This window comes from Hyperolius riggenbachi, chromosome 3 (genome assembly GCF_040937935.1).
Source record: "Hyperolius riggenbachi isolate aHypRig1 chromosome 3, aHypRig1.pri, whole genome shotgun sequence".
Taxonomy (NCBI): Eukaryota; Metazoa; Chordata; class Amphibia; order Anura; family Hyperoliidae; genus Hyperolius; species Hyperolius riggenbachi.
The window spans coordinates 67731030-67757400 of record NC_090648.1 but is presented as its reverse complement, the minus strand read 5'-3'; the positions used below and the strand labels follow the sequence as shown (position 1 = coordinate 67757400).

At 46.4% G+C, this 26371-nt stretch overlaps 1 protein-coding gene across 2 annotated transcripts in view; it reads right to left on the bottom strand.

The window, feature by feature from the left end:
• KANK2 (KN motif and ankyrin repeat domains 2) overlaps positions 1 to 26371 on the bottom strand; it is a 139765-nt gene that overhangs the window by 60056 nt on the left and 53338 nt on the right. Inside the window, exon 2 of one of the 2 annotated variants that reach the window (XM_068274320.1) lies at positions 11961 to 12026. The gene's annotated coding sequence lies outside the window, so the exon portion shown is untranslated. The remainder of the gene's footprint in view (positions 1 to 11960; positions 12027 to 26371) is intronic. The other variant, XM_068274318.1, reaches the window with a different exon arrangement.

The following is a 26371-nucleotide window of genomic DNA, read 5'->3' as shown; positions in this document are numbered from 1 at the left end:
CAGAACTGGATTGAAAAGGTACTATAAATTAAGTAAAGAAGCATTGTCAAACTTAAAGAAAACCTGAACTGAACATTAAAAGTCAAAATAAACATACACAAGTCATACATGCCTCCTGTATAGTGTACTCATCAATCTATTTTTCCTCTTCTGCATCCTGTTTGTCCACTGTGATCAATGGAATTATCCGTCCTCCATTTTGAAAATGGCTATTACCCCATAACAGCTTCCTGGTCAGCACACTGTTAAACTGTAACATCGTCCACTTGAGCAGTGGACGATGTTACAGTTTAACAGTGTGCTGACCAGGAAGCTGTTATGGGGTAATAGCCATTTTCAAAATGGAGGACGGATAATTCCATTGATCACAGTGGACAAACAGGATGCAGAAGAGGAAAAATAGATTGATGAGTACACTATACAGGAGGCATGTATGACTTGTGTATGTTTATTTTGACTTTTAATGTTCAGTTCAGGTTTTCTTTAAGTTTGACAATGCTTCTTTACTTAATTTATAGTACCTTTTCAATTGCTATGTACTGAAGAGTTATTTTATTAAGAATTTATATAGCGCCAATATCTTCTGCAGTGCTGTACAGAGTATATTGCCTTGTCACTTAATTGTCCCTCAGAGGGGGTCACAATCTACTCCCTGATGATGATAATAATGATGATATCCATTCAGACGTGTCCGACTCTTGGTAATTCACTGGGTTAGCTCTCTCCACGCTGTCCGATCTTGTACCATTTCTGCCAGTTGCCTTAAGCTCAATCCTGTGTCAGCTTTGATGGTGTCAAGCCAACGTGTTCTCTGGTGGCCTTGTCGCCTTTTGCCACTAATCATCTACTCCCTACCATAGTCCTATGTCTAGGTATGTATCCTGTAAAGTATGTATCATAGTTTAGGGACAATTTAGAGGGAAGCAAATTAACTTATCTGTATGTTTTTGGTGTGTGTGTGTGTGTGTGGGGGGGGGGGGGGCAGGAGTGCCTGGAGGAAACCCATGCAGAGACAGGGAGAACATACAAACTCTGTGCAGATAGTACCCTGGTTGGGATTCGAACCGGAGAACCAGCTCTGCAAGGCGGGAGTGCTAACCACTACGGCTTTGTGCCGCCCATTATTTTAGATAAGACATATTAGATAAGATGAAAAATTTTCTCCTGGAAGAAACCTCTGGTTAATTGTATAGGGGCACTCATCTTTATTTTTAGTTTTTTTAGCTCTCCTTATGGTTGAGGTGAAAAATATGGTAGTTAAGTTGAGATGAAAAGCTTTGAGAATCAGCCCAATTTTTTTAGCTATCCGGTCCAGGCTTCTTGGGTCACTTAGGATATTCCCGTTGGAACTCTCTGCAGATCTCTGGAGCACTTCTAGCCCATTATGTTTATGCAGACTGTCCTGGGTTACTGTAGACTCAGGTCCCCTCCTGTATTAGTGACATCTTCGGTGCTTGGTGTTCGTTCTTTTCCGGCACTCACTGACATCTTCTCCCTCATCATCCCTCTCCCGCATATCCCGTCCCCTTATATGGAATTCATTTTCTCTATAAATAAACATTTCTAACTCACTCCGGTTAGTGCTGGGCCTCCTCCATACACAGCCAAACTCCCTCCGTTCCCGAGAGACAGAATGAGATCACAGGGGACCAGGACATCCCCTGTATACCCTACATTATCTATAGCAACAGAGTATTCACAGCTGTACTTTCCTGGGAAGGCTGTATGTAAAAACAGCCAATTGAAGCCAACAGTGTCTGTGCTGCTCAGCCCCCTAGCAGTAGTACAGTCTGCTATAGCTATAGTTATTTTATGTCCTTGCTGTGTAGCTCAGCCGCACTAGACTCTCAGTTTGAAGACCTCCAGAGGTAATAACCCTGCATCTTAGCAATAACATCCAAGGCTGTGTTTAAAAAGAGTAGCGAAATTCAAAGCTGGGACAGGGTCCTCCAGCATCCAAGGCCATTATTCAAAGCTGGGACAGGGTCCTCCTGCATCCAAGGCTGACATTCAAAGCTGGGACAGAGTCCTCCAGCATCCAAGGCCATCATTCAAAGCTGGGACAAGGTCCTCCTGCATCCAAGGCCGACATTCAAAGCTGGGACAGGGTCCTCCAGCATCAAAGGCAGACATTCAAAGCTGGGACAGGGTCCTCCAGCATCCAAGGCCATCATTCAAAGCTGGGACAAGGTCCTCCTGCATCCAAGGCCGACATTCAGAGCTGGGACAGGGTCCTCCAGCATCCAAGGCCGACATTCAAAGCTGGGACACGGTCCTCCAGCATCAAAGGCTGACATTCAAAGCTGGGACAGGGTCCTCAAGCATCCAAGGCCGACATTCAAAGCTGGGACAGGGTCCTCCAGCATCCAAGGCTGACATTCAAAGCTGGGACAGAGTCCTCCAGCATCCAAGGCCAACATTGAAAGCTGGGACAGGGTCCTCCTGCATCCAAGGCTGACATTCAAAGCTGGGGCAGGGTCCTCCAGCATCCAAGGCTGACATTCAAAACTGGGACAAGGTCCTCCAGCATCCAAGGCCAACATTCCAAGCTGGGACACAGTCCTCCAGCATCCAAGGCCGACATTCCAAGCTGGGACAAGGTCCTCCAGCATCCAAGGCTGACATTCAAAGCTGGGACAGGGTCCTCCAGCATCCAAGGCTGACATTCAAAGCTGGGACAGGGTCCTCCTGCATCCAAGGCTGACATTCAAAGCTGGGACAGGGTCCTCCAGCATCCAAGGCCATCATTCAAAGCTGGGGCAGGGTCCTCCAGCATCCAAGGTTGACATTCAAAGCTGGGACAGGGTCCTCCAGCATCCAAGGCCATCATTCAAAGCTGGGACAGGGTCCTCCAGCATCCAAGGTTGACATTCAAAGCTGGGACAGAGTCCTCCAGCATCCAAGGCCAACATTCAAAGCTGGGATAGGGTCCTCCTGCATCCAAGGCTGACATTCAAAGCTGGGTCAGGGTCCTCCTGCATCCAAGGCTGACATTCAAAGCTGGGACAGGGTCCTCCTGCATCCAAGGCTGACATTCAAAGCTGGGACAGGGTCCTCCAGCATCCAAGGCCATCATTCAAAGCTGGGACAGGGTCCTCCAGCATCCAAGGTTGACATTCAAAGCTGGGACAGGGTCCTCCAGCATCCAAGGCCAACATTGAAAGCTGGGACAGGCAGGGGCGTAGCAATAGGGGTTGCAGAGGTAGCGACCGCATCGGGGCCCTTGGGCCAGAGGGGCCCCATGGGGTCCTTCCTAAACCAAAGTATAAGCTGTTTATTGGTCCTGTGTTGGTAATGATCACTTCTATAGATGCTTTGAATGGTAGTAATCATTAACAAGCTGTTCCTCATCCCCTTTCTGGCACCTCTGACACTGTAGATGACTTTGCTCTCAGGGGATCGGGTAAGGGGAAATGGTAGGGACATAAGTGAATAGGATAAGCATCACCTTTACCACATTCGCCAGTGGTCCTGAACCTTATTGTGGGTACAATTCGAATTGACAAAGGGCTCCTTAGGAGTTAGGACTCAACGGTGTATGCAAATTGGAAAAACTTTATTGACCTATAAATTATACATATTGCAGGACTAACTGGAAAAAAGCACACAGAGCTATAAAAGCAACAGCGCTGTTGTCAATTAAAACCTTGCCAATATCCACACCATGCTGACATACATCACACCATACACAACCAGATATTAACGGGGTACCCCATGAGTGGCAATAGAATTGGCAATAGGATGAGTCCACCTGCGGAGAAGAAAGACAAAAAGCAGCCTAGGTTTTTAGACACACACGGGTGTCTGTTGCAAATGTCCGCTATCCTCCAAATAGACGTGCATATGTCTCATTTAGGTGGACTGGCACATGAAAAGACACATATTTGCTGCGTGTGTATACTCACAACCACCAAGTGTTCGTCGCTGGTAGCAGTAGAAGTGATACTTCACCTGGCTATTTTGAATCAGCCGCGCAGGCAGGCCAATTGTATTCCACAAAGAGGGGCCCCTCTGGTTGTGATCCGGTCCGGCGTGTGGTCGACCTCCGACAACTGGGAGAAACCAACAGAGCGTATCAGCGTATCAGCCGCAGTACGCGTTCACCTCCACTCAGCTAGCCCGCTCATCACAGTCTATCCGCGGGCATGAACACCGCTCACCGGTCTCAAGTTGAGCAGCCAGCTTGTTTGGGAGGACGCCGCGCTCCACGCGCCGAAACAAATTCCCCAGTGCGTCACCGCCTGGTGAGTCCGCAGTCAGTAGGCTGGATGAAGGCGACCAATCGCCGACTAGTTTCGCTTGACGTCACCAAGCTTCATCAGGGCGGGGCTTGGAGACGTGAGCCGTCCTCTTATACGGAATCCTCGACTCCTCCTCTCCTAACGCAGCAATGCTGTATTTAAAAAAAATGGAAGTAGCAGCCATCCAATCAAGGAAAAAAGGTAATGGGAAGTAAACATGTCTCCTCTCATCTGCTCTTATAAAAACTCTCTACTCAAATCACATTTTTAATCTAGCAAATCGAGATAGGAGTTAAACAGCATGATTACAACACATGTTCACATACAAACCCATGTAAACCCGTCATTAACCTACCGTGGGCACCTCGACACGCAACAATGCTATATCAAGTTCTATATATATACTCAATTCATTGCAGAACAAAATAAAGTATCAGACCAAATCTATTATTAATGAGATGTAAAAGTACAACAGTATTGTCCCAAAGATCAAAGGGTCAATTAATAAGCATACTTGAGGGGGAGGGGGGGGGGGGAGGAAGGGGCGCACGGGGGGGCAGTTTTGGGAAGGGAGAGGGAGGGGCTGGGGGGGGGGGCGGGGAAACAGAAGAGGGAGGGGGGAGGAGCAATCAGGACCGGAAGGGGAAAGAAGAGAGAGCAAATCATGATATCAAAAGGATCATTATTTTGTAACTTCAGTCAATAACCACTCTACAAGTAACATTTTAGGGAGAAATCTATGTTTAATCCAGCCGGAAACACAGATCCCAGTCGGTGCATCCACATAGCTTCTTTTTGTAAGAGCATTTTCTCTGTGCGTATATTACGGAATGATGGAGAAAGGCTATCGATCACCAATCCACGCAATCCCACTGTTGATCCCCTATGTTCCTCCTGGAAGTGCTCCGCGACTGAGGATCTGCGTTCCCCACTAACAATATCACAAACATGTTCCAGCAAGCGCGCTTTAAAAGCACGAGTGGTCATCCCCACATAATACTTGTTGCATGGACACATGAGCAGATAAATAATCCAAGTCGTATTACAGTTATAGAACGATTTGATCCTATATTCTCGCAACCCATCCTGTGACTCAAATGTTCTTGTTCTCACTACATATCTGCAACCTTTACAATTGCCGCAGGGGAACATTCCGATTGGAGGCGGAATTCTATCAAGCCATGTTCCAGGCCGTAATCTTGGTAATTCCGACCTCACTAAATGGTCACGTAGGTTTTTAGCTCTTCCTGCAGTGAGCAAAGGTCGCGGCCCCACAATTCTCTTAATATTCTCATCTATCTGGAGAACATGCCAACATCTATCAAGTGCCTTTCTTATTTCAGACCATTGTGCATTATACATAGTAACAATGCGAGTACCACCACCAGAGACAGGGGCACGAGCACGAGGGCGGAGCAATTGATCTCTATCTTAATGCAGCGCTCGGTTATATGCTCGGCGTAGCGTTCTGTGCCCGTAACCTCTTTCCCTGAATCGGTTGTATAATTCCACCGACTCAGTTTTGAATTGCCCAATATCCGAACAGTTGCGTCGCAACCTCAAAAATTGGCCGACGGGGATTCCCCTAACCAAGGACATCGGGTGATAGCTGGCAGCATGGAGGAGGGCATTTCCAGCAGTGGGTTTACGAAACGTTTTAGTCTCCAAATGATCACCACACTTAAAGATCAAAAGATCCAGAAATGAAATACTGGATAGATCAATGGAGAAAGTCAAACGAACGTTTCGTGTATTACGATTAAGTTCCCTGACAAACCGCTCAAAATCATCCCTGGACCTCCTCCACACTATCAACACATCATCGATGTACCTCAGCCAGAGGACCGCCCCCGAACGGAACAACTCATTGGTGTATACCTCCATCTCCTCCCACATGCCCAAATGCAGGCAGGCGTAAGATGGGGCACAGGCCGCCCCCATGCTCGTCCCCCGCATCTGATGGTAGTATCTCTCCTCAAAGGTGAAAAAATTATTCGTGAGAACAAAGGAAATCAGTTCTAATAGGAAGTAGTTGTGCACCTCATGCAAAGGGTAGGCCCGAAACAGGAAATGGTCAACTGCTTCTAATCCAACCTGATGTGGAATCGATGTATACAACGACTCCACATCAACCGATGCCAGAAACCAACTCTCTTCAACTCTGAAGTTCTTAAGCTGTTCTAGTACCTCCATTGAATCACGTACATATGATGCTAGCCCATGGACCAACGGTTGCAATTTCCTATCCAAGTATTTCCCAACATTCTCACAGGGGCCATTTACTGCTGAAACAATTGGTCTTCCTGGTGGTGGGTGAGTACCCTTGTGAATCTTCGGAAGAACATATATTGTAGGCTTAGAGTAAATCTCCACCTTCATAAACCTATACTCGTCCGAATTAATCACACCTTGACTCAGACCAGCCAGGAGACGGTAGTTTAACTCGTCAGCTACATGTGGGAAAGGGTCTGTAGATGACTTTGGCAGGTTTTGTTGCGCCGTATCAATTGCTACGTATAGAGTTCTTGGGGGGCCCCAATGTAAAACTCGCACCGGGGCCCCGAGATTCATAGCTACGCCACTGGGGACAGGGTATTCCTGCATCCAAGGCTGACATTCAAAGCTGGGGCAGGGTCCTCCAGCATCCAAGGCTGACATTCAAAACTGGGACAAGGTCCTCCAGCATCCAAGGCCAACATTCCAAGCTGGGACACAGTCCTCCAGCATCCAAGGCCGACATTCCAAGCTGGGACACAGTCCTCCAGCATCCAAGGCTGACATTCAAAGCTGGGACAAGGTCCTCCAGCATCCAAGGCTGACATTCAAAGCTGGGACAGGGTCCTCCAGCATCCAAGGCTGACATTCAAAGCTGGGACAGGGTCCTCCTGCATCCAAGGCTGACATTCAAAGCTGGGACAGGGTCCTCCAGCATCCAAGGCCATCATTCAAAGCTGGGACAGGGTCCTCCAGCATCCAAGGTTGACATTCAAAGCTGGGACAGGGTCCTCCAGCATCCAAGGCCATCATTCAAAGCTTGGACAGGGTCCTCCAGCATCCAAGGTTGACATTCAAAGCTGGGACAGAGTCCTCCAGCATCCAAGGCCAACATTCAAAGCTGGGACAGGGTCCTCCTGCATCCAAGGCTGACATTCAAAGCTGGGGTAGGGTCCTCCTGCATCCAAGGCTGACATTCAAAGCTGGGACAGGGTCCTCCAGCATCCAAGACTGACATTCAAAGCTGGGACAGGGTCCTCCTGCATTCAAGGCTGACATTCAAAGCTGGGACAGGGTCCTCCAGCATCCAAGGCCATCATTCAAAGCTGGGACAGGGTCCTCCAGCATCCAAGGTTGACATTCAAAGCTGGGACAGGGTCCTCCAGCATCCAAGGCCATCATTCAAAGCTGGGACAGGGTCCTCCAGCACCCAAGGTCGACATTCAAAGCTGGGACAGGATCATCCAGCATCCAAGGCTGACATTCAAAGCTGGGACAGGATCATCCAGACGCTAAGTGCACCTGAACAACAGATCTCGATTGCTTGCTCAGGCCTCAGCCACAGTGGCATAGTATATAGCATTGTTGCAATAGGTTTGTTGCATCCAAAGCCACTTTGACTCCGATATGTGTCTCAAATCCTCCCCCTCTCATACCCCATGTGCCACATCCCTGTGTACTTCTACATCACTGTCCCCCTAAAGCCCCTACCTGTCACATCACGCAACGTTCTGGGGGTGGGGCCATAAGCTGTAAGTGCCATTTCTCCCCTCCAGTCAGCAGCAAAGGGAAGCAATGTGAGCACCATATCCCTTACTGGCAGTCATAGATGGAGACAGCGCCACTGCAATGACGCAGCAGCCAGGGTTGTTTCCGCCCATTTTGGTGACCCAGACGAGGCTTCTTTTGTTTCACCCTTCCCGTTCCAATAAATATTAATTTTGTTTTTCTGGTACCATACAGAAATGATGTTATCTCTCAAAATAAGTCTAAGTCATGCCAATAATGTGGCTCATTACTAAAAGAAAACCCTTCAATTTTACCTCTTCTTTTTATAGTTTAGTCAAAGCTGGGACAGAGTCCTCCAGCACACTGGGGAGGTGCGGCATTTTACTGCATTCCTACCACAGGCAAATGTAAGTCTATGAGTTAAATCTCATTGCCGGCGGTGCGCCTGAAGTCCCTTAACGCGATCGCATACCTATGTTACTGTGCGGCTCCTGTGGCGACCTGCGACAGACCGGAAGTCATGTACGTCTATGGCAACACAGGGTTTTTAAACACTTACCCGTTGGCATTACGGCGGACATGCGTGGAAGCCGCACCGCATTGCTGCCGGTAGTCTGAAACCGGCCTAAAATTTAGCAGAAGCTTTTTACCCTACTTCCACAGCCTGCGCTGCCAGACTGCTAGAAATTTCGGGCAGATAAGAACTGAAATAATTATTTTATTGCACACATTAGCAGAGAGCAAAAAACCCTTTCATCAGCAGAGGATATAGGACATTAGGCTTCAAATACTTTAAAGAAGTCACAGATGCTATCTTCACACCTTCCCCTGGATAAACAATGGGCAGCTAGAAGGGGAGGGGGGAACATAGCAGCTCCTATAGCTATTAGAAACAAGGAAAAAAAAGTGACGGCCTTTAAGTACTTTTTAATGCGCACTACAACTTTATTACCAAAATATATATATATATATATATATATATATATATATATATATATATATATATATATATATATATATATATATATATATTTGTCCCCCTTTACATGAACTTTCTCTGAAATTGTAGAATAGAATGGTTTACAAAGCAATTTTATAAAGTTGTTACAGTAAATCAGCATAAAATTCAGTACAGGAAGTAATGTATATATAAAGCTGAGATGGGGGTTAATGGGTGAAGAATGTAGCCCCCCTCTCCCCCAGTGACACAGAGCAGACTCTGGCCTTCCCTCCCTCTGGCAGGAGATTAAAGAGGAAGCCAGGAGTTGGGGAGGAACAACACAAAATGGGTTATTTCAACACCAGGGAGCAGACAGACATCTCCTGTGCCCCTTACCCTCTGACACATTCCAAGGCCGCCAGATTCCTTATAATCCCCACACACCAGGAGGAGGAACTCTTCCAAGCCAGACATAGAGAGACAGGGGGCGCTGCCAGGTCACATGACGGGACAGATGTGCGAGTGTAGCCTGCCTGTGTCACAACTCTAGTGACACACGTCACATTATCAGAAGGCTGCTGCCTATGTCATGCAGTTATCTGCTCCATGTATCTGTTTGTAGGGAGGATTGTAAAGAAGGAAAGTAAATGAGAACTGTAGTATGTTTTGAATAAAGATGGCTCTATTTATTGCTATGTGACATGGATCTTTGGCGTATATGTAATAAAGGCGGCTGGAAAAAAAAAAGGTGCAGGATATTACCGCTAGTAGAATATCTGTAAAATGACCAATGCTCTACTACTGAATTTCCATAGTAAAATATTGGTAATTATTAATTATATTTTACTATGGCCTAATCTAACCCTACTGTCACACAGAAGCCTCCCTCTACCGAGATTCCTACCCCTTTAACTCTTCCCCCATCTACCTATGCCTAACCCCCCTCTTCCGATGCCTTATCCTTAACCCTTCCCCCACCGATGCCTAACCTAACCCTTAACCCTCCCTCTCCCTACCCCTCACCCTTCCCCTACAGATGCCTAACCCTTAACCCACCCTCTCTACCGATTCTTAACCCGTAGCCCCCACTCCACCAATGCCTATCTCTTAGGCTTTGTTCACATTACAAATTGCTAGTGCAATTGCAAGCACTGAGCGATTTGTTGAGCGATTTTAAAAGCGCTTTTGCTATGCGATTAATTTTGCCACTTCCTGACGTCAGCCAGGAAGTGAAATCTTGTGCCTGAAAATTAATAAATACAATGTATTTATTAATTAAAGCGCTTGGGAAAGCACAATACTTTCTATTGAACACAAAAATTCAGTAAATGGTACAGGAGCCGCGTTTGCGATTCAATAGAAAGCAGATCACTCAAGTATGAACACTCTTATAGGAAATCATTGCTCAAGTGCTTTTAGGGCCTGTGCACACTGCTGCGCATGCGCTGCGTTTTTTAATCGCAAGGTCTTTTGAAAAATAATGAAAATCGTGAAGACCTGTACACACTGGTGCGATGCGCTTTTTCTATTCTCATGAAGGCTTGCGATTTAAAAATCGCAGCAGTGTGTACAGGCCCTAAGAGCGATTTCCAAAATCGCTCGCACTTAAAAAAAACCCCACAAACGCTCATAGTGTGAACAAGCCCTTAACCCTTGCCTTGTATGTTTGTACAAGGCTTTATATTGCAGTCAAACACAGGGAACAGAGAAAAACGTCAATAGTACAAGATTTTTCTGTGTTAAGGTGCCCAAACATTATTTGATTTTCCACCAAGTGATTAAGCGATCAACAACAGTGTGGTCATTCGAAAGTCGATCAACTAGTGGTGGCCCACACACTACAGGCGAGATCCTATGCAATTCTCCTTCACTAATCGATCTGAGCCATGTGAAGCCTCCATACTCTGAAACCAAAAATCCATTCTGTGTCAATCGAAATCACGTAAACAGGAGATGATTCCTTTACGATAGACTGATATTTTCCATCCCACCGGATTGAGTCATTTGGCTGATTCTACCAGATATTGGCCAATTTCCATCAATCAAGCAGAATGGAACATAATCGATTTTCGCCCGATACGATAAAATGATTAAAGATAGTCTGAAGCCCCCCAAAATACCTGTTTTTACTGGCCATTTCTGTTAATCAATAAGCTCCTAGCTGAAACGCTGCAGAACGATGTATTTATATCCCCGAAATTCCCGAGGCAAAATTCAGGGCTCCTTCCTGGTAGAGGCAGAGTTTGCTCAGTAGCTCTGCCTCTGCTCGCGTCAATCCCTGCCGATCTCTGCCTCTCCCGGCCCCTCTCAGTCTTCTTTCACTGAGAGGGGCGGGGAGAGGCAGGGATTGACGCGAGCAGAGGCGGAGCTACAGTGCTAAGCTTTGCCTCCCCCGGGCAACAAAATCAATGACCTGGAAAGTCGTGGAATTTTGCCCCGGTGTTTGTGGGGTATAAATATCTTGTTCTGCCACGAGGATGCTGCGTTTCAGGTTGGATCTTATTGTTGAACATAAATGGCCAGTAAAAACAGGTATTTTTTTGGCTTCAGACTCTCTTTAATAGACTGCATAAAGATTAGATAATCAGATTGTATAGTATACGGCGAGGCTCAGGTGGGCCAGAATCACACATATTTTATTAAGCAGAAGGCAAGCGAGTATTTAGCGGTTGACCTGAAGCTTTATCCCCTTTACATGCAGAGAGAGATGCTTTGAGTTACGATGCCTAAAATTATGTACACACAAGATGTTCACTCAGAGTTCCGCCATGTAAGAGATCTTCTCTATACACAGTTTCCTGAGGGAAGGCAGAGTCTCCGCTCTTCTACTGAACAGGCTGGTGAAGTCACCTCTGTGGCACGTCACATGCTCACATTTTCCAAGAGTGTAAAATCATTTCCAAATGTACTTAACAGCTGAGCTGGCGTTCACAAAACGTAACATGGCCATGGTGTTGTGGAGGGCGGGGCTGTGAGTACTACAGGGGGACATTACAGGAACGCAAACACAAACACTGCGCATTTCAAATGTACTTTACGAGAAGTCCGGAACTGACCTCACATACGTAGATATGAAGCTTCCTCTGTATGGCTGCAGTGTCACATGGTCATCCCTCAGCCACCTGATGAAATAAAACACACCACAATCATCAGCAGGAATTATTTATCGTACAAGAACAAAATATCTACAGAAGGGGAATCAGATATGTATTTTGCATGCATGTCACATGGTCTCTGCAGAGGAGCAGCCAGGTACTAATGGAGTGGTTCTGGCGCTGAATGTATTTCCTGGTATAACTTTTCAGCTATGAGTTTTTCTTTGTGGACTCTGACTCTTCGTTTGAGTGTTAGGGAAGTGCTAATGGTAAGTATTTGAAGGGTTAGCACTGAGGAGGAGGGTTACAGGAATTGTTAGGGGAAGGTCAGTACTATTGGTAAGAATTTGAACATGAGGGTTAGCACTGAGGAGGGTGGTTAGGGGAAGATAGGGCTATTGGCATGTATTAGAACAGTGTTTCTCAACATTTTATTGGTATGTACCCCTTTTAAAATCCTGTACTCACCAAGTACCCCCCTAGCATAGTAAACAATATCACAAGTACCCCTTGACAAATATGGATTTAATACATGATAATTGGTTCTAAACAATTTCCAAGCATTTACTACTGCTTTTAATTAGCTAAAATACTAATTTGGTGTTGTTTAAATAAGATTTATCATTTTGTAAAACTCTAAATTTGTTATTCTTGGTTAAGTATATCAAGCCAGAGTACCCCGTGGAAGGATCCATCTGAAAATGTCATCTGCGAATAATGGCGCACGGTGTTGCCACTAATCCGTTTGTCGCTTATCGCTATTTAACGTTAAAGCCTTATCGTTATTTAGCGTTAACACACAGAACCCTCTCTGTACCTATCCCTAACCCCTAAACCCCCCTGGTGGTGCCTAACCCTAAGACCCCCCTGGTGGTGCCTAACCCTAACTGTCCCCTGGTGATGCCTAACCCTAACCACCCCCTGGTGGTGCCTAACCCTAACCACCCCCTGGAGGTGCCTAACCCTAAGACCCCCCTGGTGGTCCCTAACCCTAAGACCCCCCCAGGTGTTGCCTAACCCTAACCACCCCCCAGGTGGCGCCTAACCCTAACCACCCCCCTGGAGGTGCCTAACCCTAAATCTCCCCTGGTGGTGCCTAACCCTAACCTTGACAGTGTTACATTAAATCCATTCACCGTTTTGCAGTTAAATAACGTCTGCAGTTTGGCTTATGTAGGGCGCTATTGATAAATAACATTACTGTGCACAATAACATCTGCTGTTTGGCATATGAACGGCGCTATTGATAAATAACGTTACTGTTTGCTGTTTTTCTTCTTTTTTCCCTGTGCGCCATTATCATGCAGTACTAACGATAAATAGCGATAAGCATTATCTCTTTAATGCGGCGCCATTTTTATGCATAGGCGATGTGCGCCATTATTCCCTGATCCGCCCTGGAATCATCAGAAGTACCCCCTGGGGTACGCGTACCACACGTTGAGAACCTAGGTATTAGAAGGTGAGGGTTAGCAGAGCACTGAGGAGAAGGGTTGGGTGGAGAGGGGGGGGGGGTGTAGTGGATGGTTAGGGCTATTGGTCAGTATAAGAAGGTGATGGTTAGCACTGGGGAGGGTTATCATTAAGGAAGGCAGTTAGATGAAGGTTAGGGCTATTGGTCAGTATTAGAAGGTGAGGATTATCATTGAGGAGGGTGGTTAGGGGAAGGTTCCACGTCAGCATAGTGGTGTAGCAGATAGCACTCTTGCCTTGTAGCTCTGGGTCCCCGGATGAATCCCAGCCTGGGCACTATCTGCATGGAATTTGCACTGTCTGTGTGGGCTTCATCCAGGCACTCTGGTTTCCTACCATTTATTATTATTATTATTATTATTTAGTATTTATATAGCGCCGACATATTACGCAGCGCTGTACAGTGTAAATATATATATATTGTCTTGTCACTAACTGTCCCTCAAAGGAGCTCACAATCTAATCCCTACAATTGCCATATGTCTATATTATGTAGTGTAAGTACTGTACCACATCCCAAAAACATACAGATAAGTTAATAGGCTTCCCCCAAGTTGGCTTTAGACTAGGATGGACATATGACTGTGGTAGGGATTAGACTGTGAGCCCCTCTACAGGGACAGTTAGTGACAGGACTATATACTCTGTAAAAGCACTGCAGAAGATTAGAAGATCAGCATTAGCTCAATGTGATGAACAGCTCCCCTGCACCCTATGTGGTCCTTGCAGAAATCCAGCCCTGCGTATCTGCTGGTTATTAAAACTGAATTTCAGGTTAAAGGTGAAGCAATTAAGCCGTACATCAGCTTCTGTTTTGACACATCTGTTTAACAATTTACAACTTTCCTTCTCTGCCTCAAAAATGCCATAAGCCTCCCCTGATGCAGTCTGAGATTTATTTAGTTAAGTTGGAGAACACTGGAGAAGATAGTGATGCTACAGAAAGATGTAATTCGGATGCCAGATACTGCTGCCGGCCACATAACACTGTTTTTAAAGTAATTTGAAAGACGGCGCCCAAATTACTATCTGAGCACCAGCTGTATATATTATGGCCTATGGTGGCGCCGGCTGCGCCAAAATCTGCAGCACTATTTTTTTACAGCGCTCCCAGACTGGTGCTTTTTCCAGCGATTTTTCTGGCAACCAGCAATTTTTTGGAGCGACTAGTGAATGTTTCTGCGATGTCGCATCAAAGGTACTAATGTGCGATTATGCGAATGACGCTCAGCGATGCGTGGGGATAATGACCGTCACGGCAGATCAGATCTATAAGGTCCCCGACGATTCCTGTGCAAAGTACCGCAATCGTTGGAACTCTCGTTACCGTGTGCAGTTGCGTATACCCTCCGCCAGCAAAATGGATCAAGGGGAGCATTAGTTGTCGCAGGACATCACTGGGATCCTTCTTCCTGCGTCGCGAGATGAGTATTCAGCTTAAGGTAGATGTTTTTACCCTTGTGTGGTCCATCTGAGAGTTTTTAGTGAGGGTTGCTGTGAGTTTAGGGAACCTTTGATTCCTACCAACACACAATTTGTAGAAGTTTAGTGACATGAGTCATATGTGGCGCTGTACTGAGCAGCTGTCAGTCACATCCCAGCTATGTACTGCCTACATGAGCACTGTGGCTCACATCTATAGGTTGTGATTGAAGAGCGGACGCACAGAAGATGCCATACATGTATTACTCAGCAAATGTCTTTTTATAATTCTTGTTAATAGGCAGCACATACCTTCCCTCTCCACATTCCCTGTGTGGTCCCTTCCCTCAGCTCTGTTATTAATCATGAGGAAATAAACAAATGCTCTGCAGCCTGCTGTGTCCACTATGTGTGCCCACCGTCCAATAATCTCAGGTTACAGGCCAAACACCTCAGCTGCCCAGCACAGCACCTCCAGTGTGGATGAACCGCTATTCAGGACATTCCCTCTGTCTCTGAGCACAGAAGCTGAAAGGCACCTGTGTGATAATCGCCTTGCATGTTGTGTCACACATTGCACTGAAGTCTGCCTGATTCTGGAAAGGCCGCAAAGGCCCGCGCCCTGGGTGGCTACAGCCCAAGAGGGCACCTGAACATGAAAGGGGGGTTGCTGCATATGAAAGAGGAGGGTAAAAATAGGGAGCAGCAACACATGAGAAAAGGGAAACTGATGCTCAAGGGAGCTGTACATATGTTGTTTCTGCTCACTTCGGAACACACAACAAATAAACATTCCACAGAGCTGCAACCCGCCAACAGTACAAATGTCATTCCCTGTGATAAATATCAGAATGTAAATCAGTGAGGAAAGGTTTTACAACAGGCAACACTGACTAAATACTTTCTTAAAGTAAATCTGTAATGAACAAAACCCCCTCTGGGGGATACTTACCTCGGGAAGGGGAAGCCTCTGGATCCTAATGAGAAGGGCCGAAATACATAATGACAGGCCCTGTAGGGAATTGTGGCAACCTGTATTAATGTCCTGTTAATCTATTTGATTTTCCCTCTGTGAAGTAACTCAGAACCTGATTGGCCAGAAAAGTCTGCATAAAGGTGGTATGCTGATATGGGTACTGATTGGTCGGCACTTAAGGTGAAAGAAATCTGCCAGGTGTTGCTGGGGCTAAACAATGTTGCACCAGCCAATGATTGACAGCTTAGGTGTATATAAACAGGTCCGTCAGGCAGGTTAGCTGCCTTTGTTCCTGAAGCGGTCTGGGCGAGCTCCCCCACCCACCACGCCCTGTACGGCAAGAAGATTGTCCTGGTCAAATCTTTATTGATAAAGGTCACGCCCAGAAGGCGTGGACAAAGTTTCGTGTTGGGGTCCTTTTGGATATGTTTTCAGTTTTAGGTGATCTAAACTGTAATGGTGGATCACATGTTGAGTTTCTTTACGTTTGGTTTTAATAAAGTTATCTCTTATCAATTTTATGGACCTCATCTAGTTAATCAATAAAGATGGCCACGGCCGTAAAATGCCAGTCTGGGGTGTCACGTGTCTTTATTTATTTCAAGTTTAAGTTATCTATTAAACATTGTGTTGCCTTCATTTCCATGAGGCTACCCCCGTCTATCCAACGCTGCAGCCCCCCGAACAGCAGCGAGGTAAATATTTACCTACCACGATCCTGCGCAGGCGCACTAGTGGCTCGCCATTCGAAGATTAAGGTGGAAATAGCTGAACCCGATCATATCCGCTGCACAGGTGTGAGCCCTTTGGGCCTGCGCAGTAGAGCGGATACGATCAGGTTCGGCTATTTCCGCCTTATCCGAACGGAGAGCCGCTACTGCGCAGGACCGTGGAGAGGTAAATATTACTCATGCCTGCGCACCCTTGTCAAGCCTTTCCAGGGAGTTTCGGGGGAGTCAGCACTGGATTTCCACAAGCTGCAGAGGACAGGGAAGCCTCACTGGGACCCTGAGGCTTCCCCCTCCCGAGGGAAGTCTTTTATTCCGTATTTTTTTTTCGTTACAGGGTCTCTTTAAGTAATATTGCAAAAAATAAGTAATTTTATTACAGGAAACCAGAGCTGAATAAAAGAAAAAGTTTTATACATACCTCGGGTTTCCCTCAGCCCCATTCGCTCGGATCGCTCCTATGCCACCGCCCTCCACTGTCTGCATTTCTGGTATCGGGTCCCGTTAGTTCTGTAAGTCGCGTCCAGTCTGACGGAAGAGAAATGCACTCTTTGCGTATCTCTCCACCAGCTGCTGGAGAGATACGTAGAGGGCGCACTTCTCCTGCATAGACTGCCTGAAGTGACAGGACCGGTACCGGCGATAGAGGCGGCGGAGGATGGCGGCGTGGGAGCAATCCGAGCGGATGGGGCTGGAGGAAGCCCCAAGTATGTATAAAACTTTTTCTTCAGCTCTGGTACACTTTAATTGAACTTTTACTTGAGTTATATTCTGTAACATTCCTCTTTATCAGCCAAAGATGTTATTTGTATTCTAGGCCCTCACATGCTTGTAAATGCTGAGGAGGTAGCGCAGGCCCACCTGTCAGCTCTGGCTATGGATGAGCAGGTAGAGCCCGGTCAGGATTACTGAAGATCAGGCTCAGGCTCAGTGTAGGGTGAGACAGATGTGGACGGGCACCTCCAGCCCTCAGCACTATTATTAGACACAAGTAACCAGCAGTGTGTGGGCTGGAGGAGTCCCAGGAATACAAAGACACATTTAGAACATCACAAGGACCTAATGCAGCTGGATGTGGCAACACAGGAGGGGGGGGGGGGGGGGGGGGGGGGAGACCTAATGAAGAAAGGAAGGGGGGGGGGGGGCAGGTGGTTGGCGGAGGAAGTTTTAGTCTGCAGAATAGGAGCATAAATACCCTTACAATTCTGATTTCCAAATTATTATTATTATTATTAGTTAGCATTTATATAGCGCTGACATCTTCTGCAGCGCTGTACAGGGTGTATTGTCTTCTCACTTAAAGGATACCCGAGGTGACATGTGACATGATGAGATAGACATGTGTATGCACAGTGCCAACCACAAAAATAACTAGGCTGAGTTCCCTTTTCTTCTTTCTCTGCCTGAAAGAGTTAAACATCAGGTATGCAAGTGACAGTTTCTGTCCGGGTTAGGACCGAGTAGGACTGGGTCAGACTATAGCATAACCCTCACTGATAAGTAATTTTGCCATAAATCACTTTCCTGTCAGGAAATGGCTTCTGAGAGCAGTAAAGAGATAACAAGGGTCAATAATTCATACATATGAGCTCTGGCATACTTCAATGAAGGTGTTATGGAGCAGGGACAATGAAATAGTTAAAACTTAAAAACTAGTTTTAAATATAAAATAAGACTGTGGAATATTTAAAAAAGTCATTTTTAGGAGAAGGAGGAAAGATACAATTGTTTTTCTCATCAGTTTATTTTTACCTCGGATGTCCTTTAACTGTCCCTCTTAGGGGCTCACAATCTAATCCCTAACATAGACATATATCTATGTATGTATAATGTAGTGTATGTATTGTAGTCTAGGGCCAGTTTTTAGGGGGAATCCAATTAACTTTTCTGTATGCCTTTAGGATGTGGGAGGAAACCCACACAGACACGGGGAGAACATACAAACTCCATGCAGATAGTGCCCAGCTGGGATCGGACCAGGGACTCAGCTCTGCAAGGCGAGAGCACTAACCACTACGCCATCATGTGATTAGCACTTGTCTTTTAGAGAGGAAGTTCAGAGTTCAGGTCTGCTTTAACCATAACCTCATTACTCCAAATGTTAACTCTAACCTCCCCCTTCAACAATACCAGTTGCCTGGCTGTGCTGCTGAGCTCTTTGGCAGCAGCAGTGTCTGAATCCCACACCTGAAACAAGCATATGGCTATACCAGTCAGACTTCAGTCAGAGCACCTGATCTGTATGCTTGTCCCGGATCTATGGTTAAATGTAATAGCGACAGTGGATCAGCAGGAGAGCCAGGCAATGAGGATTGTTGAAAAGAAAATAAATATGTCAGCCTTTATACGACTCTCACCTCGGGTAACAATCATTTCAAAATCATGATAGGAGCAGAGCTTCCCTTTAAGTTTTGATGCACAGGATGGATACGCTGGTAGACAGGATGCAGGGAAGCGTTTATGCTGGAGAGGTGGAGGGATAAATGGCCACCGCTGGTACTCCAGCCCCACATACAGCCCCATATTTACAGACAATGCTGCGGCAATGTGACAGTCCTCCTTCCTTCCCCCACCATCTCTGCCCTATAAATACACAGCGAGCAGCGGGCGCATTATCTGCGCTCACATGAATACAGTGCTGTGTGTGATCCTCATAGGCACAATATCTCTATTCATCCATCCACATAACTCAGCAGATCTGTACAAGAAGACAGCAAGACAGACGTAATAAGAGGAGAGATACAGCAAACACACACAAACATGCCCAGTAATTACAGATAACATCATCAAACGCTGCCGAGACGGGCTGCATGCAGCATACAGGGACTGCGCAATACAGGGACTGCGCAATACAGGTAACATACGGTGCAATACAGGTAACACACTGCGCAATACAGGTAACATCATCAAACGCAGCCGGAGCCAGGCTGCATGCAGCATACAGGGACTGCGCAATACAGGTAACATACTGCGCAATACAGGTAACATACAGTGCAATACAGGTAACACACTGCGCAATACAGGTAACATCATCAAACGCAGCCGGAGCCAGGCTGCATGCAGCATACAGGGACTGCGCAATACAGGGACTGCGCAATACAGGTAACATACTGCGCAATACAGGTAACACACTGCGCAATACAGGTAACATACTGCGCAATACAGGTAACATCATCAAACGCTGCCGAGATGGGCTGCATGCAGCATACAGGGACTGCGCAATACAGGTAACATACGGTGCAATACAGGTAACACACTGCGCAATACAGGTAACATCATCAAACGCAGCCGGAGCCAGGCTGCATGCAGCATACAGGGACTGCGCAATACAGGTAACATACTGCGCAATACAGGTAACATACGGTGCAATACAGGTAACACACTGCGCAATACAGGTAACATCATCAAACGCAGCCAGAGCCAGGCTGCATGCAGCATACAGGGACTGCGCAATACAGGTAACATACTGCGCAATACAGGTAACACACTGCGCAATACAGGTAACACACTGCGCAATACAGGTAACATACTGCGCAATACAGGTAACATACAGTGCAATACAGGTAACACACTGCGCAATACAGGTAACATCATCAAACGCAGCCGGAGCCAGGCTGCATGCAGCATACAGGGACTGCGCAATACAGGTAACATACTGCGCAATACAGGTAACATCATCAAACGCAGCCGGAGCCAGGCTGCATGCAGCATACAGGGACTGCGCAATACAGGTAACATACTGCGCAATACAGGTAACACACTGTGCAATACAGGTAACACACTGCGCAATACAGGTAACATCATCAAACGCTGCCGAGACGGGCTGCATGCAGCATACAGGGACTGCGCAATACAGGTAACATACGGTGCAATACAGGTAACACACTGCGCAATACAGGTAACATCATCAAACACAGCCGGAGCCAGGCTGCATGCAGCATACAGGGACTGCGCAATACAGGTAACACACTGTGCAATACAGGTACCATACTGTGCAATACAGGTAACATCATTAAACGCAGCCAAAGCCAGGCTGCATGCAGCATATGGGGACTGTGCATTGTGCAGTACAAGTAACATCCTGCATGTACAATACAGGCACCATATTGTACAGTGGGTTGCAAAAGTATTCGGCCCCCTTGAAGTTTTCCACATTTTGTCACATTACTGCCACAAACATGCATCAATTTTATTGGAATTCCCCCTGAAAGACCAATACAAAGTGGTGTACACGTGAGAAGTGGAACGAAAATCATACATCATCCCTAACATTTTTTACAAATAAATAACTGCAAAGTGGGGTGTGCTTAATTATTCAGCCCCCTGAGTCTATACTTTGTAGAACCACCTTTTGCAGCAATTACAGCTGCCAGTCTTTTAGGGTATGTCTCTACCAGCTTTGCACATCTAGAGACTGATATCCTTGCCCATGATTCTTTGCAAAACAGCTCCAGCTCAGTCAGATTAGATGGACAACGTTTGTGAACAGCAGTTTTCAGATCTTGCCACAGATTCTCGATTGGATTTAGATCTGGACTTTGACTGGGCCATTCTAACACACATATATATGTTTTGTTTGAAACCATTCCATTGTTGCCCTGGCTTTATGTTTAGGGTCATTGTCCTGCTGGAAGGGGAACCTCCGCCCCAGTCTCAAGTCTTTTGCAGACTCCAAGAGGTTTTCTTCCATGATTGCCCTGTATTTGGCTCCATCCATCTTCCCATCAACTCTGACCAGCTTCCCTGTCCCTGCTGAAGAGATGCACCCCCAGAGCATGATGCTGCCACCACCATATTTGACAGTGGGGATGGTGTGTTCAGAGTGATGTGCAGTGTTCGTTTTTTTTTGCATTTTGAATTTGCAAGGTGTGCGTGTCATTTATTGCTTTATATACAGTGTTAGTTTTCCGCCACACATAGCGTTTTGCATTTTGGCCAAAAAGTTCCATTTTGGTCTCATCTGAGCATCATTCTTCCACATGTTTGCTGTGTCCCCCACATGGCTTGTGGCAAACTGCAAACGGGATTTCTTATGCTTTCCGTTAACAATGCTTTTCTTCTTGCCACTCTTCCATAAAGGCCAACTTTGTACAGTGAATGACTAATAGTTGTCCTATGGACAGAGTCTCCCACCTGAGCTGTAGATCTCTGCAGCTCATCCAGAGTCACCATGGGCCTCTTTACTGCATTTCTGATCAGCGCTCTCCTTGTTCAGCCTGTGAGTTTAGGTGTATGGCCTTGACTTGGTAGGTTTACAGTTGTGCCATACTCCTTCCATTTCTGAATGATCGCTTGAACAGTGCTCCGTGGGATGTTCAAGGCTTTGGAAATCTTTTTGTAGCCTAAGCCTGCTTTAAAATTTCTCAATAACTTGATCCCTGACCTGTCTTGTGTGTTCTTTGGACTTCACGGTGTTGTTGCTCCCAATATTCTCTTATGGCCCATACTCACGGCACACGGGAGCGTGTGCGCGACAGGCCGGCGACAGCTCGTCGTCAGGTCCCTCCGCATACACACGGCGGAGGGACCTGGCAACTGACGCGAAGGAAGCTGTCGTTGTTGTTCCTCCCCCGCCGGAAGCTAAGGGTATTCCCTGCTGGTTGCTGTTGCTAGTCCGCATACTCACGCGGACTAGCGACAGTTGCGGCGGAGTTGCGGCAGCCAATCGCCTGGCGACAGCAGCGACGAGCGACGGTTCGGGGTGCGCGCCCGTGTTGCACCTCATACTCACGGGCGACCTGTCGCCGCAACACGCGCGCAACAACCTCTCAGGCCCTCACAGAGTCAGTATTTGTACTGACATTAGATTACACACAGGCGCACTCTATTTAGTCATTAGCACTCAGCAGGCAATGTCTATAGGCAACTGACTGCACTCAGATCAAAGGGGGCCGAATAATTACGCACACCCCACTTTGCAGTTATTTATTTGTAAAAAATGTGTGGAATCATGTATGATTTTCGGTCCACTTCTCGCGTGTACACCACTTTGTGTTGGTCTTTCACGTTGAATTCCAATAAAATTGATTCATGTTTGTGGCAGTAATGTGACAAAATGTGGAAAACTTCAAGGGGGCCGAATACTTTTGCAACCCACTGTATATGCACAATTTAGATATGGAACTGTACTATACAGGTACCTGACTGTGCATGCGTTATACGGGCATTGTATTGTATATGCGCAATAGAAGCACCATAATCTGCATGTGCAATACAAGTCCCTCACTGCAAATAGGCAATAAAGATATTGTGCTGGTCGAGGGCAATACAGATACCATACAGCTCATACTGTGCATGCATGATACAGGTACCATAATCTACATGCAAAGCAGGCAGTTTTGGTGCTGCCATAGGCGCCTATTGAAATATCAGCATTGAAGAGTATAAATAGCGGGCGCTGATACAGGCATCAGGTAGGAAGTTTGTCTATTTTCCACCCACATCCCAAAGACATGTAAATAAGTCAATTGCCTTCTCCCTAAATTGGACCTAGACTATGATGATACATACACTACACGATACATACATACATAGACATATGAGTATAGTAGGGATTAGATTGTGAGCCCCTCTGAGGGACAGTTATGTGGCAATATACTCTGTACAGCGCTGCGGAAGATGTTGGCACTATAGAAGTACTAAATAATAATAATTTATGTGTGGTTTGAGACATACCCAATACTGGTACATGTCCATATGATACAGCACAGCAGGATAAGTAACAGTGATAAGTAGCAGTGAGGATAAAAAGTAACAGTAATAAGTAGCAGTGAGGATGAAACAGAGAGCAGGGTAGGTGTTTTCTCTAATGTTCTTACTGATATATATGGTAAAATACACAAGGGTGCTTCGTCTCTGGTTCCCTTCAATGGTAGTGCAAGATGAAAAAAAAACATATGATATAATGAATTGTATGTGTAGTACGGATAATGCATAGAACATTAGTAGCAAAGAAAAGAGTTTCATATTTTTTTTTCCAGGTATATAGCTTATTTTTAACATTGCATCATATTGTCACAGTTGTAAATTTAAAACCACACTCTGTCGTTTAAGCTATAAAACAAAGCAGAAATAATGACCTTTCGCACGTTTCTGCCGTAAAGCCTTATCTCAAGTTGTCTCTCACTGGTTTTTTTGGCTGTTTAAGTGCTTCAGAAAACAGGACTGTATTCGACACAAGTGGGTTGAATAGCTCAGATAAGCTCTTTTGCATAGATAACTGAAGTTATTTTTTTAACTCTTCCTGTACTGGAAAACAATATGAGACTCTTTTCTTTGCCACTGATGTTTTATTTCTTAGCTGTACTACACTTACAGTTCATTATCTCATAAGTTTATTTTCACTTAAGGTTTGCTTTAACAAAGTTAATTTTGTCTTTACTTGTGTTCAAATACTTCCAGTTACTGTATTTTAACATTTAATACAGAGTTCATGGTATGTATGTAGTGGGTTATAGTTCTATATAAACTAGGCCTATTTTTAAGATTGAGTCTCAAGCAACCAGAAAGCACAATTATCCGATATCAACCGATCCCCGGCGGTGCCTGATAGCAGAGTTTCTACTGTAAATGAATATGTCAGCCTCCATATCCCTGTCACTTGAGGTTTCCTTTAAGCCAGGTAGGGTCAAACTCAAATACAAAGTGAGCCGTAATTGTACACTGGGACCTATTCGCGGGCCAACCTCAATGTCTACTGACCACCTAGACACCAGGGAACTTTATAAGGGAGGACCCTTATAAAGTTCCCTGGTGTCTAACGGCTCTCCTCCCTCCCCTATACAGTTCCATGGTGTCTAGAGGCCCCCTCCCTCCCCTATACAGTTCCCTGGTGTCTAGTGGTCCTCCCTCCCCTATACAGTTTTCTGGTGTCTAGAGGCCCCACCCTCCCCTATACAGGTCCCTGGTGTCTAGTGGTCCTCCCTCCCCTATACAGGTCCCTGGTGTCTAGTGGTCCTCCCTCCCCTATACAGGTCCTAGTGTTACTGCTTTAACCCTACTTCCCCCATATGGCTTCCCTGGTGTTCTAGGGCTGCACCTACAATATAGCTTGCCTGGTGGTCTAGAGTAGGCCAAAAATAATGCAAAGCGGGAAAGCCACTTGAGGGCCAAATTTAATAGCTCTGAGGGCCAGATGTGGCCTGCGGGCCGGAGTTTGACATGTATGCTTTGAGCAGAGCGTGCGGTGGAGGCCTGCATGCTGCACACAGGGGGTTAATGCAGTGACGGGGAGAGATAAGAAGCAGCAGGGTCTTGTACAGTATGTCAGGCCCATGACTCTCCTTATTTGGGATCTCTATGCTGGTATCAACAAGTGCCTGGAATCCGCCGCCGTGGAAACTGCCAGTGTAACACTAACACACTGTTATCACGGAAAATGCCGCACTAGAGTACTTTGACTTCCCCCATTACACGAGCTATTTCTGGGATGCAGTACAGCTGTACAACAGGGTACATTCATATAGAATGGAGCATCACTAATCAGCATTGCTCGCTTTCTGCACAGACAGTAATCACATTCCCAGCTGAAAGGGCAGCGAGAGCGTCCATCTGTGGCCCATAATCTGACTTCCTTATATAAGCCTACAGATCTCTCTCTTCTGAAACACACACGGGAGATGCTCAAATCTAGAGGATTTCTATAACTTTTCTGTCAACTTTTGTAAAAGTATGCCGTGATTAGAAATGTGAGGTTTTTATACAACAAATAATGTTTAAAGGACAACTGAAGCGAGAGAGATATGGAATCTGCCATATTTCCTTATAAGCATTACCAGTTGTGGGGTTGCCGTGGTATACTGGGATGATGGTATACCGTGGTTTGATTGTGCATGGTAATCAAACCATGCACAATCGCGTATTACCGGTTTCCGTGGGGGGTGGGCGACGCAGCGGTGGGGATGTAGCGCAATGGCGGGTGCACGAACAGCGGTGGGGGTAAACAGAAACTCACTTTGCCGGGGGTCCCGCTAGCATGTTCTAAATACTTCTTTTTGCTTTCCACCTCCCTGTAACAGCACCCCCTGGGCGCTGTTACAGGGAGATAGAGTGCAAGGACAGGAAGAAGAAAAAAGTATGTATACGCATGAAGGACCCCCTGCAAGTTAGTATTTGTTTACCCCCGCTTCTCCGTCCCCACTCCCCTGGCTATTTTACTGCGGGCACCTAATCCTGGCTATATATACTGGCTGCACCTATCCCTGGCTACCTATACTGCGGCCAGAGCTGGGGCAAGGTCCTCCGGCACCCAAGGCTGAGTCACCGCAAAGTGCGCCCGGCCCCTCCATTCCTCCCACCCCAGCCACACTGATTGCTATTAGACTAAGAGGCTCCACAGGGCCCCCAATCCCCCCAACACCTTAATCTCTAGTTATCTGGCTTGCAGTCACTGCCATCTATCCCCTTTTCTTATTTCTCTTTGCTTCAAACACAATAGGGGAATGATAGCTGAGTGAGTTGTGCGCCCCCTCCTACACTGCGCCCTGAGGCTGGAGCCTCTCTCGCCTCTGCCTCGGCCCGTCCCTGACTGCGGCCACCTATCCTGGCGACACCTATCCCTGGCTACCTATACTGTGGCCACATATTACTAGCTACACCAATCCTTGGCTACCTATACTCTGGCCATCTAGTACTGGCTACACCTATCCCTGGCTACCTATACGGCAGCCACCTATTACTGGCTACACAAATCCCTGGCTACCTATACTGCGGCCACTTATTACTGGCTACACCAATCCCTAGCTACCTATACTGCGGCCACTGATTACTGGCTA